Raw genomic sequence first — 17,109 nt, forward strand, 5'->3', positions numbered from 1 at the left:
CCCCCCCCCCCCCCCCCGACAGATAATTATCTGGTCTGAAATGTCAGCAGTACCAAGGTCGAGAAATCCTGGAAACAACATGTCGACTCAGCTGGCTTGGGAGCAGTGAGGGGAGGATGTCCAGGAGAAGTATCCGCCGTAGGCACGAGCAAGGAGGGACACCATGACACCTGCGGATCGCCCCTGATCTTCACAGCCCTGTCTCGTTCCAGCATTGCGGTTCTTCTCATTCGGCATCTTTATTGAGCACCTACTGTGTGCCAGGCTCTGTTCTAAGCCCCGGGATGCACGAGTCAACAAGGACTTGTATCTCAAAACTCAACAAAACAAAGCAAACAACCCAATCAACTCAATTTTCCAAAACAAGTAAAAGATCTGGACACTTTGCTAGAACCTGTGTGCTTGTTGGCAAGACCGATTGTAAGACAGTAAACAGAATTTCCGCTGATTGCTGAGACAGTCCAACCTGGTCATGGGCACGGGTCAGGACAGGCTGCTCCAGCCTGGCGGTTGGAGGAAAGCTCTCCGGGAGGTGCAGTTTGGCTGTGACCAGCAGCATGGGAAGACCCAGCCTTGAGAGGTTGGGGAGAACCAGGTTCCAGGGTGAAGCCAGGCAGGTGAAGTCTACACCTGTACCCCTGCGGGGGCGGGGGGGCACATACCGTGAGTGCATATGGGCCGTGGGCGCCTCTGATGTGCCGGCTTTGGGAGCATTTGGGAGCAGCTCCTCTTTCCTCTATTTTAAAATTGTGCTTTGGGGTTAGATTTTATTAGAACAAGGTCCTTAGAGAGAGAGAGAGAGTGAGAGTGTGTGTGTGTGTGTTTGTGTGTGTTTGTATGTGTGTGTGGCGTTAAGAGTTGGGGGAAGGGACCTGAATATGGTTAGCCAGGAGTTTCTGAATTAGAAAGGAAAATTAAGCTCAGCATGCCCAGGGGAGGTGGGGCACCAGGAGACCATTGCCTGTTTTCTTTTTTTTTTTTTAAAGATTTTATTTATTTATTTGACATAGAGATAGTACAAGTAGGCAGAGAGGCAGGCAGAGGGAGAGGGAGAAGCAGACTCCCCGATGAGCAGGGAGCCCGACGTGGGGCTCGATCCCAGGACCCTGGGATCATGACCGGAGCCGAAGGCAGCCGCTTAACCGACTGAGCCACCCAGGCGCCCCCATTGCCTGTTTTCTAACAGTGTCTTCGGTCAGGTTCCCCAGAAACAGCCTGAGACAAGTGTGAGAGTGGGCAGTTTATTTGGGAGGCGATCTCAGGAGTCATGTGTAGGGGGTGGAGAAGTGAGAAGGTGTGGGCAGCGGGGCGCGAGCCCCCTGAGGATCCCCGAGAGAGGATGCCAGACTCAGCGGTCCCAACTGAAGGGCAAGGGCACCGGGCACTCCCCCCTCCCCCCGCCCCGGCTCCTGCCAGGTGTGGGCTGAGGGCTGCTCACGAGTGGGCTAACCTTCAGTGTTTGGGGTCCTCCAGCTGGTTGGAGAAAGCCTCCAGGCACAGTCGCAGGGTCGTGCATTTGGAGGCTCGGGGGTCAGATGCACAGAACTGTTGGCTCAGCACAGCCCTTCTGCTGGACCTTGTGGCTAGTACAGGTTAGGCTAATATTTGAGGAATGAAAGAAGGAGTGCTCTCTGTCACTGACTGTATTTGAGAGCCTCATTTCGGCCTTTCACAAAACAGTTTTAAAGCTCTACTTTATTTATTTATTTTTAAAGCTTTATATACTTTAAAATCCTAACTCCCCAAAGTGATCTAGAATCTAACTCACAAAAGCCTCTGTGAGTCAGTCCAGAGTGTACTTCTCATTGATATACGTACTTTGAACTTTTTTCCAGAAGAGGAGGATGTGGGCACTGAGCAATAGAAAATGATTGGGGGGCAAAGGGAGATGATGTTTGAGGTTAAAAACAACCACAAAACCTCCTTTTAAGATCGAGTGCTCTGAACCTAAGACTTTGAACATCTCTTGCGTGCCTGGCACCTTGGGATGCCTGAGAGCCGTGCAGCAAGGGGTGACAAGGGGTACAGGATGGGGCCAGGTCCCTGCCCCACCGACACTCACATGTAATCCACAAGCTTCCTGATGCCTAAGAATTTATCAGCGTAAGTGGTGTGCTTATTTCTAAGTATACACTCATTTCAGAAATAGGTAAGATACTTTTTATCGCTCTTTGGTCAGTACAAGTATGGGCATTTTGCCCTTTTTTTTTTTTTAAGATTTTATTTATTTATTTGACAGAGAGAGAGAGGGAACACAAGGAGGGGGAGTGGGACAGGGAGAAGCAGGCTTCCTGCTGAGCCGGGAGACTGATGCAGGGCTTGATCCCGGGACCCTGGGATCATGACCTGAGCCGAAGGCAAACACTTAAGGACTGAGCCACCAAGGTGCCCCTGCATTTTGGCTTCTTTGGGTTTTTTTTTTTTTTTTTGGTTCCCAAGTTTTATTTAAGAACACCTACAAAATATTCCACATAAATGAGTTTTAATCCTCATCTTCCTCGTCTTGGTTAATCTGGAAGTAACGTAACTCGTAACTCCCTTTGCTGTTAGCCACTTCGCGCCACCAGTCACGGAGGTTCGTCTTCTTCAAATATTCTTCGGTGAGCTATTTCAAATACCTTTTGGAAAAAGGCACCTCAGAATTTGCAGTAATCCTGATTTTGCTTCTTTCAATTGTTACAACCCCTCCACCGAGATTCCCAGCTTTTCCCTTCGCTTTGATCCTTTCTTGAAGAAACTGCTCCAAATTGGCAGCATCCGTGATTCCGTCTTCTACAGGGTGGGTGCATTCCAGGGTAAACTTCAGAACTTGCTTCCCTTTTTTGCCCCCCTTCGCCACAAGCTTTTTCACGGGCACCATGGCAGCTGCGGAGGCAGAAAGGGCTGCACTTTGGCTTCTTAACCCTGTGGGACATGGTACTCTGTGGCAGCCCACCTCCTTGTTCGTTTCACCCAAATGGGAGAGACTGTGGGCTGGTCGGGTTGCAGGCCTTGTGCTGGGCTCTTGATGGAGGGTCGACCCCCGTGTGCCTGAGGACCATCCTCACCTGCCCCTCCACACCTGAGCTGGTGCCTCGCTTGGGGCTGCTCATCCCAGTGGCTGTGAACACACGCCTCGCTGTCCTGGGTTTATGAGCCATGAAACATCCTAGTGTTTGTGTTCAGGCCTCGGGAGAGAGGCAGGGGCCTGCCCAGCCTCAAAATCTTGGCCTCAGCTTCAGCAGAGCTGTGGGTGGGGCTCCTGGCCATGGCCAGTGAGCGGTAACATTTCCTGTGGCTCCTTGGGTCCGCATGACCTCCGATCCCCACCCCAGGGGTGCGTGCGGACCCCAGGGCCCAGCAGTCCTGGCTCCTCTGGCCAGACAGCATCCCCCTGCATCCTGGGGAGTTTAGCATTCTTTGACGCTCTTGATAAGCCCCATGCGCTTGTGGTTTCCGATTCTTTGTATATGAACCATATATAAGATAATGAGCTACAGGGGACACTGGATATGCCGTATTCTTAGAGCTGGTGTTCTGAAGTTTCATGACAACGTGACTTAATATGGCTTTTTTTGTTTTGTTTGTTTTAATGTTCAGCACTTGGTCTTTTCGGTCTGGCTCAGGATGTTGAATTCTGAGAAACTTTCTAGTAAAATGTTTGATTTTTTTGGACCTCCTGTTATCCAGATGTTGGCTTCCTAGTTCGAGCTCCTGCTATTTCCCATCGCTTGGTCTCTGGGTTCTACTCTGTTTTCGTATCTGCCACTTTCTCTTTAATTTTCAAGAGCACTTTCTTTTTCCCTCTGAATGTTCATTTTTATGGTTGTACTTTACTCCTGTTTCCGAATTGCATATCTGCTATTTCTCTGAGGAAATAACTTACAGGTTTTTTTTTGAAGTTTTTCTTCTCGGCTTCCTGCCTTCTCTCTTTTGGCCCCGAGTCCTTCTCTTGGGGTCGTTGTCTGGAGTCTGTGTCTCGCGCCAGAGGCTTTCCACAAATGTCTGGTGATTATTAGCTGACTTCACATTTAAAAATGAAGTGTTAGGGGCGCCTGGCTGGCTGAAGCGGCAGAGCATGTGACTCTTGATCTCCGAGTCATGAGTTCAAGCCCCACATTGGCTGTGGAGTCTACTAAAAAAAATAAATAAATAAAAAGGAAGCATTAGAAGGCCAAGCGGAGGGCTGTGCCTAGGCTGAGTATAGAGAGTATTTTTTAAAAAGATGTATTTGTTAGAGAGTGGGGGGAGGGGCACAGGGAAAGAATCTGCAGCAGACTCCCCACTTAGCGCAGAGCCCGATGGGGGGCTCAGTCTCGCGACTCTGAGATGGGGACCTGAGCTGCCAGGAGTGGAACGCTAACCCAGTGAGCCACCCGGAGGCCCCTAGCGTACTTTCGTTATTTACGTGCATGCTTAGGTTTTGAAACATGGCCGTCTTGGTGACTGTCACCTGCCCCGTGGCAGATGCCTTCAGTTGGGTGGTTGAACCGAAACATCATCTCAGCCCTCTCCTCTCTGGCCTGGAGCTTGTCCCTGCAGCTGCCGGCGTAACTAAGCCCTCGGCTGTGGACGGGGGACCTAAGTTGGGGTCTCCTGGAGGATTTCAGGGAAGCTTGTATCTCCGGATAAAAGTGGCGGGTGTGGCTGGGGTGGTATTTCTGCTCTTCCTGCCTTTGATGCAGGTGAAGGTCGGCAACAGGGAGCCAGCTTCTGACCTTGAGAGTCAGGTGGGGGGAGCAGTGGTGATTTGACGCTGATTTTCTTTGAGGGGCCGATCTGATACCAGCTGTCCCTAGACCCTTCTCGGTGTGGAGAAGAATCCCCGCTTGTTTGAGCCGCTCGAAACCTAGCTTTTACTCGTAGCTGAAAACATTCCAAATGATGTGGCATCATAACTTTTGGGGAAAAAAATAGCTTGATAATTTAAAAAAAAGTACTTTAAGGTAGTTTGTCATTCTTTTCTTCTCCTTGAAATCTCCCAGGAGGAGGAGGAGAAGTTGAGAAGTCTTTTCATTAGTGTCTTTGTTGCTGTTCTCGGCAAGACGCAAGCACTGTGTGGGACCCTGTTACAGGGATGTAGGCTTTGGTCATCACAGAGGGGGACCCCTCAGGAGACGACCACTGGGAGGAGTTCACATGGGGTAGATCGGGGCCAGCAAACTAAGGCCCATGAGCCGATCTGCCTGTTTCCATAAGGTTTTGTTGGGAATGCAGCCATCCGGGTTGGTGGTTTACCTGTTGTCTGTGCGTGCTTTCACACAGCAGTGGCAGAGTCGAGATAGATACCATATTGCCAGAGTCTAGGCTATTCACTGCCCGGCTCTGTAGAGAAAAAGTTGGCTGACCTCCGGGCTAGACTGTCAGGTTCTAGAGGCCAAGGCGGGAGCATCCATGGGCAGCAGGCGGGCCGTGGTTTTGTCCACACCGGGAAGTACAGGGGGGGGCTCTGTGTGGGGGAATGGGGGAGGGGGAGACCAGGGCTCTGAGGAACGTACTAAATACCCCCCAGGAGGGTGAGTGTGTAGGCATCAGCCACTCCCAGAACGTACCGGTCATGACGTCAGATGAGCACATTCTTCCCCAAACCTTCCTTCCCTCCTGTTTCAGGCATTGCCGTGAGCCAGGTGGGGAAAGAGACATGAATCCCACCATGCTTCCTCTTCCCCACTGCAGATTTCTGAGCCTAAGGTGGGCCCATGGTGTTGGATGCCAGATAGGAGCTTTGACCTTAAGCTTTGTCTTTAGATTGGACTGGACTTCTAATGCCTAGAAATAAATCAATTACCACAAAGCTTTTGGGGAAAAAACTGTCTTTGCCCAAGGTTCCATTCAGGGATGGGGAAGAACAATTCAGTGTGTTTGAAGGCAGTTGTAGAACAAGGGAAAGTTCTACTAAAATGTTCTCCCGTCATACAAAGGCTACGGAGGGGAGTTTGGAAATGTCTAGTAAAATCATATGTGCATGTATCCTTTGACCCACAAACCCACTTCTGGACGTTTACACAAAGTTACATTGGGGAAAACTGTAAAAATTTGCATCCCCACAGCTATTTGTGATGTGACCTGCACCAGCAAAGGGCTGGAGACAACCTGGATGTTCATGGGGAGGGGGCCAGGGGAGGGAAATGCCGCACACCGACACGTGGGGCACGATGCGTCCGTGAGCGAGCAAGGACCCTCTTTAAAGACTTCAAGTGAGGAAGGCCAGGTGGAGAAGAGAGGAGAGCATGCATCTGGCAAAGCGGGTAGGCACATGTAAGCGCCCCTCTCTCTCTCCTCTCTCGAGATCGTCCGGGACAGGGATCCCCAGAGCCAGGTGATGGTTAAGCTCAGTGAGCACCACCCCTGCTCCCGCACCCGTTCCTCTGCTGTGACAGCCCGCCGAGCACTTTGCAGGCTCCAGCACATTATGGGTCTGCTCTGTCGAAAGTTCAAGACCTCTACAGATGAGTTACATGCTTTCACGTCCCAAAAAGCCACCGGGCCAGATTTGCTGGCTTTTACTGTGATTACAAGTGCTGGCAGGGGTATGCTGCTTAGTAGATACTGAAAAAAATAATAAACAGTTCAAGCAGGTCCCTTTCAGGTGATACTTTCACACGGACTTAGAAACTGCCTTTTCTTAAGAAACTCCTGCTACGGAGAGAGGTCTTTTCAGGGAGATGTCTTTACATGTTTCCATCCTTCCTTGATTTCTGCCACCAGAAATGGTATGTTTGCTACATACATAAATACTTTTGAACTCTAAAGTTAGAAACAGAATTTACTGCCTGTGTAAAAATCTTCCAAAGAATTTTAGTTCTTTTTTTTTTTTTTTTTTAAGATTTATTGTTTATTTGAGAGGGGGAGAGGGAGGAGCAGAGGGAGAGAATCTCCAGACAGACTCCCCACTGGGAGCAGAGCCTGACGTGGGCTCGATCTCACGACCCTGAGATCATGACCTGAGCCGAAACCAAGAGTTGGATGCCCAGCCGACTGAGCCACCCAGGCGCCCCAAGGAATTTTAGTTCTTTTTTTTTATTTATTTGACAGAGACGCAGTGAGAGAGGGAACGCAAGCAGGGGGAGTGGGAGAGGGAGAAGCAGGTTTCCCACCGAGCAGGGAGCCCGATGCGGGGCTCGATCCCAGGACCCTGGGATCATGACCTGAGCCGAAGGCAGACGCTTAACTGACTGAGCCAGCCAGGTGCCCCCCAAATATTCTTCTTGTTACAGTAGTTTATCCAAAAAATTTCAGTCACTAGTCCATGAGAATTCGGGAGCCCTGTATGGAGTCAGGGGCTGGTTTGATTTAAGAGAAACTGCCTGTCAGTGAGCTGAGTTTGTGTGTGTCTTGGAATAGCACAGATGCCCAGTGAACAGTCATCCACTGGTTTATTTGCTGGACTGTTCCGGGCACTCGGCCTTCTGGAGGATGTACCGGCTGCCTTCTTCAATAAGCTTCTCTCCCAGAGCAGCCCCAGAATGGCACTGGACAATCGAAAGCTTGATCTAAACCGTAAATATCAACTCCTAGCAGTGATCTGCCATGCAGAGCCTGTGTGTGGCGCGTCTCTCCCCTCTGTCCAGCCAGAGGATGGGAGTGACCCCCGCTTTGTTTCTGTGCTGTCCACTTGTTTATAGGCAATCTCAGAAGGCAGGGTCCAGCTTGGCTCCACTCTCCTCTTTTCCCAGCTGTGCATGTGGGGTGGCGGGTCGGCCGCCCCCACCTTCTAACTCCTGTCTGTCCTCCCTCGATTCCCATTCCTGCCCTCCTTCCCACCTTCTTCTGGGTGATGCTGCTGGAAGGGAGAGGAAGAGGAGGCCAGCCAGGAGCAAGGTGCTCGGGATGCCTCTGTGGGTGGCATCTGATTGGGGTGCCCACGTGCAAATGGCACCACACAGGGTTCCCACGGAGGAGGGAGTTTTCCTGGGACAGGCCCTTCTGTCCTGTCTGGGTGGCCAGCTTCTGGGAACTGCACTGCTCAGACTCCCTTTTCCCTTGACTTGGGATTGGGCTTGGTAGGATGAGAGAAGCTGGTGTATAAATCCCACTCCCGGGGTGCCTGGGTGGCTCAGTCGGTTAAGCATCTACCTTTGGCTCAGGTCACGATCCCAGGGTCCTGGGATCAAGCCCCCCATCGGCCTCCCTGCTCCGAGGGAAGCCTGCTTCTCCCTCTCCCACTCCGCCTGCTTATGTTCCCTCTCTCGCTGTGTCTCTCTGTCAAATAAATAAATAAAAATCTTAAAAAAAAAAAGACGCCAGGCTGAGCCAAGTGATACGCGCTGTCTCCCTCCCGGTTTGTGATGGAGTCCTAGCGCCTGTGGCCCCCCCGGAGGTCCCCCCCACTTTTCCCACGTGGTCGTTGTTCACCAGGCCGGTTTATGTTGGCAGGAAGGAGGACGGAGTGGGCCTTCCGTGATAGAATGGACCCCTTGCTATAAGATGCCACCTGGCTTTATTTTCTGGACCATAACACACTCGTCCTGTTAAGTGTTGGTTCTTGAGGAAATGAATGCTAAGGTAGCCCACGGTGCACCCACAGCCACTCCTCCCAGCACACGCTAGACGGAAGGGAAGCACGTTTAACGGAGTTAAGCTTATTTATTTTTCTCAAATCAAGACCCGTCCCCTTGGGGCAAAATTGTGATGTTCAGGCCCATCCGAAGATTACATCTTTTATAGCCAGCTACCCAAAGGCCAGGGCCAGCTCGCCGCCTGCCCTTCTGTGCACTTGAGTCCAAAAGGACGGGACTGTTTTGTCCAAGACCTGGCACTTAGGCACAGGAGGCTTTCAGCTTGGACTCTTACGGTCTCGCCTCCGTCTCAGCAGTGATTGATCAGTGCATTGATCTCAGACCTGGCAGCCTCCTCCGGGGAGACTGAAGACGCAGCAGCCGGCTTCGACGTCTGTTGTGTCTAGGAGCCCCGAGGGGTGCGGCTGGGCCGCGTGGGGGTGCACGGCCGCTCCCGGCCACAGCTGCGGGCCCTCGTGGAAACCAGCACGGGAGATCAGGAGGTGGGACGCTTTTCTGGAGTCCACGCTCACAGTCCTTTCTGAGGGAGATCTATTCTGATGGTGGAGGAGGTCAAGATGGAGTCCGTTTTGGCAATTTCCACCAGCAGTTTTCCAGGCTGGCGAGCCCAGCGTTCTTTAGGATCATTGTCAGTAATTAAAACTCAAAGGTGATTGTTTTGGGGCGCCTAGGTGGCTCAGTCCCTGAAGCGTCTGCCTTCGGCTCAGATCATGATCTCGGGTCCTGGGATCGAGTCCCGCATCGGGCTTCCTGCTCAGCGGGGAGTCTGCTTCTCCCTCTCCCTCTGCCGCTCCCCCTGCTTATGCTCTCTCACTCTCTCAAATAAATAAATAAATAAATAAATGAAATCTAAAAAAAAAAAAAAAAGTCGATTTTTTAAAAGTTCAGGTGGATGCTGATAGCAACGGGCCCTGATGCGATGGGGCAGTGTGTACTGGAGGGTTAAAAATCTTCATGAAGTACAAATCCTAACTTTGTCTGATGTTGGCTTTTATATAGTTTTTAATGTCTTAAGGAATTGTGAAATCACACAAGACAGTATTTGCTACGAATTGATTTCACAGGTGTTTGTGATCAGTGGGCAGAGGTGATCGTCGCCCAGTGTTGTGTGTGTATCATGGCATGGAAGGTTAGTTGATAAGTATGGAAATAGAGAATCAGATTTTTTTTTATTAGTTAAATTAGTTATACTCATTTCAGGTGTACAGTATAGTAATTCAACAGTTCTCTACGTTACTCAGTGCTCATTATGGTAAATATACTCTTAATCCCCTCTTTTGAAAATATGGGACACTTCATGAATTTGCCTGTCATCCTTGCTTAGGGGCTGTGCTAATAAGCAAGCACGATAATTAGATGTTTGATTAGCGGATGGTTGGAAGGTGATAAATGAAGGCTGGATACTGACTTTCAGTGGGGCCCTGGGAAGGTACCTCGATGAGGAAGGGGTAGGAAGTCACATCACATGACCAACACTTGGAGGCCTCCAGGGAGATGTGCATCCCACCTGGCCCCAGAGGAGGGGTACCGTGGGCTCTAGGGAGGACAGACAACTTCCGATAATCGATAGAGTGCAGACGTGGGTCTGCTGGGAAGTGGTGGGGGCTGTCAGCTCTTTAGCCCCGTGGAAGCTCCATGAGGACAGGCACCGAATCCATCCTCAATAAATATTTGTGAGGGGTGCCTGGGTGGCTCAGTCGTTAAGCGTCTGCCTTCGGCTCAGGTCATGATCCCAGGGTCCTGGGATCGAGTCCCGCGTCAGGCTCCCTGCTCAGCGGGAAGCCTGCTTCTCCCTCTCCCACTCCTCCTGCTTGTGTTGCCTGCTCTCGCTCTCTCTCTGTTAAATAAATAAATAAAATCTTTAAAAATAAATAAGTAAATAAATATTTGTTGAATTAAACTGAGAAAAGAAGAACGTGCCCAAACAGATGCTCTAGACTTAGAACAAGTTGGGACAGCAGGTAGTGAGCTTCCCCTGGCTGAGGAGTTTGGCAGAAATGTCAGCAGCTTTCTGGGGGGCTCCGGGTGGTGGTGCCGTGTTAACAGGGGGGTTGGACTGCGTCCGTGGTCCCCGTTCCTGGCTGGCTGTCAGGTCACCTGGGACCTTGTTAAAAGTGTGGATTCCAGGTTCTGTTCTGTGGGTTGGAGATGGCCTGTGGTAGCTCCTGGAGTGATTCCGGTGGATAGAACAGTGACCCCTCAGATTCATTTCAGTTCTTCTGTTTTTACGTTTCCTAATAAAATCCAGCCTGGTGTCGGAGTTTGGGTATTGTTTTGTAAGGCAGTTACTGTAAGTCCCGGGTGACTGACTGCATCCAGCAGATACGTGACGTGTTATTTCTACTTGCCTGGCCCTGTTCTGGGCACAGAGGGTGCGGCAGTGAGCCAGAGACGACGAATCTGGCCTTCTCGGATCTACGTTTAGTGGGAAGAGACGGACAAATCCAGGTGGATTACAGCGCAGACAGAGGCGTGCGGGGGAGTAGGGAGGTGTGACTGCATTCTGTAGGCTGGCCCGGGGAAGGGTTCTTCATGAGGTAGCGCTCGAGCAGAGGCCCGGAGAGAGAGGGAGTGAGGTCCGTGGGGAAGGGTGTTCGGGCCGAGGGAACAGCCAGGCCCAGGCCCTGAGAAGGATGTGTGCTTCCATGTTGGAGGAGCCCCAGGCAGGCTCCAGTTGGAGCACGGTGGGCGTGCTGTGGGAGCAGAGGCAGGAGACAAGCAGGAAGGGGGGCATTGCTCTTGCTGAGAGCTACGTGGTCAAGAAGGTAAAATGAGGAGATTGGTTTTGGAAATGCCAAATTGAGACACCTTTTATAACATGCAAGGTGAGTGGTCCCAGAGCAGCTGAATATGCATGTGGGGTTTAGACAAGGGGTCCCAGACAGAGATATAAGTCTGAGTGTTGACTGCAGAGCAGCTGGGTGAAGCCGTGGCTTGAGATGCAGTCTCCTGTGAGCAGAGACAGATCAGAGAGGCCCTAAGACACCCCAAAACTTGGAGGCTGGGGAGGTGAGGGAGGAATCAGCCGAGGGTCCCTGAGAAGGAGCAGCAGGGACGTGGGAGGGGAACTGGAAGGTGCACACGTCCCGGAGCCCAGGGAAGCAGAGAGTTAGGAACAGGCCCAAATCCCACAGTGGCCAAGGGACAGAAGGTCTTTCGGCTGGCCTTGGCACATGATGCGGAGAAGAGCTGTCCCCTGGGTTCAGGTGGAGGGGACGGGGGATTTGGCAGCTGGGAGTGCAGTCTCCTCTTGCAAGGGGCTTCACTGCTGGAGCGCCGAGGCACGGGGCCGTGGTTGGAGGGAGGCTCTGGGGTTAAGACAGTTGTGTGCTGTTTTCTTCCCTAGGATGGAAAATAGAACAGCCTGTTTGTAAGCAGGTGGGAGTGATCCTGGTGGGGACAAGTGGATGATATGGAGGAGAGTTGGGGGCATTGGTGGTGTGCTGTCTTGCGTGGGTGGCGGGGGGCTTCCAGTGCCCGTGGTGGGCGGCGGGAGTTAGGAGGAGGTGGATGATGGTGTCTGTCTTCGTTTGCTGCGCCAGGGGCTTTTAGTGATGGTACAGAAAAGCTCTCACGTGTGTTGGAGATCTTGCCAAGGTTAATTATGTTGCCATCTTTCTAGCCAAGTCTTAGTTTCTCCCATTTCCAGAAGTTCTGGAAGGTTTCTGTGTGGCTGTTCTACACCGTAATTAGGAAACTGTCTATGCTTCGCTGGCGTGGAAACAAAAGAGGGATGCATCCGTCATTTCTCCTTTGGGTTAAGCATTCTTTCAAAATACCTAGACACCATAAAAATGTGGAGATCAATGGAGATTTAGATTTAATGTCTTTCCTGAGAGGAATTTACTTGGAAGGGCTTTAAAAAGTCTTTTTAGCAGAGAATGATCTCTTTGATCGCCATATGCCTATTAAAACATTTTTCCCCCTCATGGGTTTAACGAGAAAAAACCATCAAAGCCTTTTACAAACCACACAGAAGTAGCCGGTTTCTTAAATGGCTGGCCTGAAATTAGCAAGGCTGGCAAGCCCCAAAACAGTGGCCTTTCTGTGTTACTCCTTCTAGGTTTGGGCTGATCAGACAGCCTGCAAAGAGGTGAGGCAAGATGGAGGTAACACTTTAGATTTTAAGAAGAGATGGTCATTGCAAAGGCTGCGTCCCATCCCACAGTGAGCCAGATGTGAGGATTCATGGGTTAGCGCTCACTGTGTGTAATTGTCAGTGTTGCTAGAAGGTGTTCGTACCTTTGTGACTCTTAGGACTTAAGTCACGCTTTCTGCTTTCGAAGCCCATAATGGTAGTACTGTATGTGTATTTTCATAAAATAAACCGTGAGAGGCTAACCTGGCAGGCCCATTTGGCTGATCAGTTTTAGATCTAGTGCAATGTATGGACAGTTTTGGGTTGTGATCGGCAGTCCGTGTCTCTGTGCTCCTTCTTTTGTGTTTCACACAGTATTAAAACTGATTACTAGGCAGATAGCATCCTAAAATAGAGGGAGTTATTTTTTTCTGAAGTGTGTTGATTGGCAGGGGGAAGGGCTTAGAAATTAAACTTTAAATTCAGTGGATAAGCCTCAAATAATTAACCTCTCGTTACTAGCGTTTCGTTCCTCACTGGTCCCATAGTCACCTCAACAGAGACCGAAGACCATCATAAAAGAGAAGGCTGGTCTTTCTTGTCTCATTCTTATTAGGTGGTAAAATCCGGAAGGGGCACCCGATCTTCTTTGTCTCCGCGGCCCCGGGCACGTGGTAGCTGCTCATGAAGTATTTGCTGAAAAAAATAATCTTCCCAAAAGACTTGAAACACTTTCAAAGAGATATTTGTACACCTGTATTCTTAGCAGGCATTATTCAGCCAAAAGGTGGAAACAACCCAAGTGTCTGTTGATGGATGAATGGACAGACGCAGCGTGATGGTGATGAATCCGTACGGCGGATTATTACTCAGCCCTAAAAAGGAAGGACTTCTGACACCTGCTACAATGTGGGTGAACCGTGAGGACATTGTGTTCAGTGAAATATGCCAGATGCAGAAAGAGAAATACTGGGTTGATTGCACTAGGGTAGTCAGATTCATGGAGTCCGAAAGTAGGACGTGGGTGCCGGTGGGGGGGGCTGCTGGAGGAGGGAAGGAGGAGTTACTGTCTCATGGGGGACAGAGTTTCAGTTTGGGGAAGACGGACGTGTTCTGGGGGTAGACAGTGGAGATGGTTGCACAGCGCTGACCTGTGTACTTAAAAATGGTTAAGAGGGCGAATTTTCTGTGTGTTTCACCACGATTAAAAAAATGAATCTCGGGCGCCTGGGTGGCTCAGTCGGTTAAGCGACTGCCTTCGGCTCAGGTCATGATCCTGGAGTCCCGGGATCGAGTCCCGCACCGGGCTCCCTGCTCGGCAGGGAGCCTGCTTCTGCCTCTGACCCTCCCCCCTCTCATGTGCTCTCTCTCTCTCATTCTCTCTGTCCCAAATAAATAAATAAATAAATAATCTTTAAAAAAAAAATGAATCTTAATGCTGAGAGTAATAGTGAAAAATAACCACTTGATCCATAACGGTAAGTTGACAGTCTTGGCTGTTGCTGCAGCCAAGTGTATGTACGCCTTGTCTTTCCTTTTTTTTTTTTTTTAAATATTGACTAAAAACTGACGATATTTGAATGTGGGACCTGGGTGAAGTTTATCTCCTGTCTCTTTTCTGAAAGATTAGATGTGAAATAGCTTTTCAGTTGCAGTTACCAACTCTTGAGCAAAAGGGAGCATTTAGCGAATCTCCGGAAATATCGTGAGAGTTAAGATATTGCACCTTTGATGAGAATCTGTTTAAACTCCTTTGGAAAATGTGCAGAAAGAGCTGATTTTTAGCTAAAACAATGTCTCCTAAGATCCCTGGAAACCTATAATGGGTTTTGGGGAGTGGTTGGTTGTCTTTTTGGGAAGGAAGAGGCTACCTTGCTCTCTGGAAATAGAAATTTCCTTCCCTCCACAGTCACCCAAATACAGGGACAAACCTGCTTTTGTACTTTCTTTAAAAAGCACCGTTTGGGGCGCCTGGGTGGCTCAGTTGGTTAAGCTTAAGCATCTGACTCTTGGTTTCGGCTCAGGTCATGATCTCAGAGTCGTGGGATGGAGCCCCGGGTCGGGCTCCGTGCTCAGTGTGGAGTCCGCTTGAGATTCTCTCTCTCCCTCTCCCTGTCTCAAATAAATAAATCTTTAAACAAAAATAAAACACCGTTCAGCGTGAATTTTCTTTTCCATGGTAAAGAGGATCATTATTTTCACTGGCCATCAGTGAATGAGGTCTAGCCTTGTGACTTTTACATAAGGAGTCCTAACCATCCACCGCCATTCCTCCATCAGTGGGATTGTCTCCTGCTAGCAGGTGGATTACGTAAGCCCAGAGGCCCAGGGAAACTCCAGCTGGGGAGGTCCCCCTGGGCTGGGACACCTCCATAGGGAAGGGGCCCTTTGTGCTCTTTTCTCCACTTCCCTAGCCCCCTCTGAGTTCACCTACACAGAGGGAGGGGCTGGGCAAGCAGATGGAAGCATCCAGGCCACCTGTCGCTGAATATCCCTTTGCAAACAAGCAGTGTGGCTTCCAATTCTTCTTCTAGAAGCTTGGTGGATATGAGGCTGCTTACAGCAGCTCCCCGATCAATGCATGCTTGGCTCCGCTGTCCAAGGGGCAGAGAACCAGACTCCTGGACTGTCTGGATCCCTGAAGATAGGCCACCATGTGCAGCCTCTTGGCCAACAGCCCACACCTTCTTCAGGTGTGGCATCAGGGGCTGTGAGCCCAGTGGGGACCGGGCTCCTGATCCTGGCCCTCGCTCTGCCGGTCTGCAGTCAGGGCCAGCCCTGGATGCGTGTCCACCCGCAGGATGTGCGTGCGGGTGTTGTCTGGAGTCTCTGCGGCTGAAAGCACAGGTGGAGTCTTAGAATGCCAACTGAGGCAAGCTAGCGGCCCACGTTCCCGCATAAGGATGAGCACAAGAGCTGGAAACCCACAGACACAGCTTCATGTGGGCGGTGACGCTCTTGCTGCCCACAACAAAAACTGTCCTTGCACCTGGGAGGCTGCCGGGGGCTGACCCTCCGTCTGCCTGGCCCCGTCGGGCGTCCCTGCACACGGGGGGAGACCCACACTCCAAATGGCTTTCCTTGTCTGAATTCTTTTTATTTTAAAGATTTATTTTGTTTTTAAAGATTTTATTTATTTGCACAGAGAGAGAGCACGCGTGCACAGACGGGGAGCGGCGGGCAGAGGGAGAAGCAGGCTCGCAGCTTGAGCAGGGAGCCCGACGGGGGACTCAATCCCAGGACCCCGAGATCATGACTTGAGCCGAAGGCAGACACTTAACCGACTGAGCCACCCAGGCACCCCAAGACTGATTGATTTTAGAGAGCGAGAACCTGCCAACAGGGATGGGGGAGGGGCAGAGGGGGAGAGGAAGAATCTCAAGCAGACTCCATGCTGAGCGCAGAGCCTGAGGCAGGGCTCGATCCCAGGACCCCGAGATCATGACCTGAGCCGAAGCCAAGAGTCGGACGCTGAACCAGCTGAGCCACCCAGGTGCCCCTTCCTTGTCTGAACTCTTTTTTTTTTAAAGATTTTATTTATTTATTCATGAGAGACAGAGAGAGAGAGAGAAGCAGGCTCCCAAGGAGCAGGGAGCCCGATGCGGGACTCGATCCCAGGACCCTGGGATCATGACCTGAGCCGAAGGCAGACGCTTAACCATCTGAGCCACCCAGGCGCCCCCTTGTCTGAACTCTTAAGAGCAAAGCTAAACTTAGACACACTGATTTTGAAGGCCGAAATTATTCTCTCCATTTTATAGATGGCCAAACTGAGGCACGGGATGACTGTTCAGCCAGCTTGTGGCAAAGTGGAGAACAGCTCTGACTGCTTCACTGTGAGGCCTCCAGCCCTGGCCTTTGACGGGTCGGGGGGACATCCGTTCAGTCTGCTTTGGGAGACAGGCTCGGACGTCTTCTTTTAAAGATATTTTTTTTTTTTTTTAAAGATTTTATTTATTTATTTGAGACAGACTGAGAGAGACAGCACATGAGACGGGGGAGGGTCAGAGGGAGAAGCAGGCTCCCTGCCCAGCAGGGAGCCCGATGCGGGACTCGATCCCGGGACTCCAGGATCATGACCTGAGCCGAAGGCAGTCGCTTAACCAACTGAGCCACCCAGGCGCCCCATGGCTCGGACGTCTACTTTGGAGACCAGGCCTAGGCATCTGCTGAGATTGTCTTCGGAGGGAAGCACTTGGAGAAGTAGTCACGGAGCATTTGTTCAGCTAAGAGCAGCGTTGTGGGCTGGGCTCCGGGGAGCAGCTCTGAGCAGAGTGTGGCCGCAGGTGCTCGTGGCGTGCTCTTAGGGTCCACACCCGTGAACGGGGAGCAGGAAGCAGGAGTGGGCGGTGGGGGTCATGCAGTGATGATGCCCAGGGACAGTCTCTGCTGCCCTGCAGGGCACGCGGGAGCTAGAAGGACCCTGCAGAGTCGGCCCAACTTGGGCAGAAATGGCCAGGCCTTTATTATCCAGTATCACTTAGTCTTTACCTGTGGCTGTCCCCAGGAAGGGCATGACCGGGGGGGGGGGGG

At 51.0% G+C, this 17,109-nt stretch overlaps 2 protein-coding genes and 1 pseudogene across 4 annotated transcripts in view; 2 read left to right on the forward strand and 1 right to left on the reverse strand.

Annotated features, from left to right (window-relative positions):
* Window positions 1-17,109, forward strand: part of MX2 (MX dynamin like GTPase 2) — a 185,770-nt gene that overhangs the window by 65,244 nt on the left and 103,417 nt on the right. The gene's annotated exons all lie outside the window — the stretch shown is intronic.
* The window catches only part of BACE2 (beta-secretase 2), a 63,292-nt gene that overhangs the window by 8,842 nt on the left and 37,341 nt on the right, over window positions 1-17,109 (forward strand). The gene's annotated exons all lie outside the window — the stretch shown is intronic.
* Window positions 2,397-2,863, reverse strand: LOC102734499 (large ribosomal subunit protein eL22 pseudogene; annotated as a pseudogene).

The sequence above is a fragment of the Leptonychotes weddellii genome, chromosome 1, assembly GCF_054177405.1.
Source record: "Leptonychotes weddellii isolate Sample4059 chromosome 1, ASM5417740v2, whole genome shotgun sequence".
In the NCBI taxonomy this organism is placed as follows: Eukaryota; Metazoa; Chordata; class Mammalia; order Carnivora; family Phocidae; genus Leptonychotes; species Leptonychotes weddellii.